At 30.6% G+C, this 1,897-nt stretch overlaps 1 protein-coding gene across 28 annotated transcripts in view; it reads right to left on the bottom strand.

Moving 5' to 3' along the window:
- ADGRL2 (adhesion G protein-coupled receptor L2) overlaps positions 1-1,897 on the bottom strand; it is a 396,395-nt gene that overhangs the window by 248,678 nt on the left and 145,820 nt on the right. For all 28 annotated transcript variants that reach the window (XM_019647707.1, XM_019647720.1, XM_019647716.1 and 25 more), the window contains exon 2: positions 918-959. The gene's annotated coding sequence lies outside the window, so the exon portion shown is untranslated. The remainder of the gene's footprint in view (positions 1-917; positions 960-1,897) is intronic.

Below are 1,897 nucleotides of genomic sequence, written 5' to 3'. Positions count from 1 at the left end.
GTAGAGGGCAGTGTCACTGGCCCTCATATGTGGGATCTGAACCGGGGCCCTCTGGCGTCCCAAGCCAGTTCTTAACCATCGGGCCACTCTGCCGGCCCAACATAGCACTTTTTAATGATTGGTTTAGTTTAAAGTGATTTTTTTTCTACAGTGAGAAATTTCTTATTTTTGTATAAAATACCCAAGAACCACTGGAGGGAAAAAACTTCATAGCAGACAGTAATAATTTGCTGAGAAATATCATTTTATATTGACTTTTCCCATTCAATAAGATTAATTTTTATTTGAATTGTAAAGAGGTTGTGATTAAAAACTAAAATTAAATATTACACTTTTATGTCATAAAAACATATAGATAACAAAACTATGTTTAAACAAAAGCATACAGTAGCTAGCTTGCCTAGAAATTATGATATATGTTCTTAGAAAACAAGTATTTTTTAAAATCACAGATACTGAAAAGCCCTGGTCAAAAATAAATTATAATCAGTTTTTATATAACAGTAAAATTTCCTAAGGATTCTTACTCATTCACTCTCAATATGTATAACAGACATGCTTTTTCTTGCTGATCGCAGAATGTAAACCACATTTATTTCTGTATATGTATATCTGTGTATATTTTAAAATGAATTATCCGTGAAAACAAAATGTTGACTACACTATGTTCAGTTACAATCCACCACAGAAAGTGCAACCGTATATTCCCTCTAAAGAACTTCCAGCACATTTGGGGAGAATTTTGAAATGCTTACAGAATTTGAATATAACATCTATTTATTTCTAGGGTATAAAACTACCTTGTAATTATCAGGTCATTCAACACATTTCACAAATGATACTTCATTTTTTATAACAATTCACTATTTCTCATTGGTGTTTAGTACTATCAAATATAGAAAGAGCTCTTTACTTACCATTCTGGGAGAGATGAAATTTATCATTGTGCCATAAATACCCTGGAAAGCAAAGAAAATATTATTTATTATACTTCTATCCACAGGGATCCTAACTGCCAAACATAATGCATCAGCAGTGAAACAAAAAATGAAGAAAATCTGTTGCAGAAAATACAAATTAGTGTTGTACGAATTCTTGAACAGGTATTACATGATTTTGGACAGAGCTACTTTAGGATTAATCAAGTGCTGTGATAAATACTTTCCAAGTCAAGAAAAAAAATTTTAATTTCCACAAAATAAATATGATAGGACTAAGAGAATACTATCAATACATTTTTTTCCCCATTCTTCCCTTTAGCTCTGTTGAATTTCACATTGATAAAGATGGAACAGCTAGCTATACAGTGCCTTACACGCCAAGGGAAAATTGAGGGGCAGTCTACTTTCCTGAAGTCAACATTAATGAGCCCTTACATCCATTTATATGTAAATAAACTTCCCGTTTGGAATTCGGAATTTAAAATCTGATGTAGGAGCTGAGAAACAAAATTAGGAGTCCAAGGTCCTACTTTTCTACACTAAATGATACTACAGAACCATTCATTTTTTTATTATTTTCTTTTAATTGAAAACAAGGTTTTAATTGCATCACATGGTAAGAATTAGAACAAAAGTGTATTTTGAAATGGTATTTGTTATTGAATTTTTAATGTTTTTAAAGATTTTTTAAATTAACATTTACTTTCACATTGAATAGTTAGAACAAAATAAGTTCAATGGTTCTAATATAAAGGAACATGTAAGGGTGTAAGAAAATATGCTTTTCTTATATCCTGATAATTAATGTAATTATGTATTGGTCACTTTCTCTTCCTTTATTTTTTTTAAGTACCATAAACCTAATTTAGAGAAAAAAACCTGAGTTCATCACCCTCTGCCAAAATTAGATGATGGCTAAGGAAATTTTCATAGATAACATATGCAGAGAATTTTTG

The sequence above is a fragment of the Hipposideros armiger genome, unplaced genomic scaffold (assembly GCF_001890085.2).
Source record: "Hipposideros armiger isolate ML-2016 unplaced genomic scaffold, ASM189008v1 scaffold_115, whole genome shotgun sequence".
Lineage (NCBI taxonomy): Eukaryota > Metazoa > Chordata > Mammalia > Chiroptera > Hipposideridae > Hipposideros > Hipposideros armiger.
Note: the sequence above shows the minus strand (reverse complement) of the source record. Positions and strands in the feature narration are given on the sequence as shown.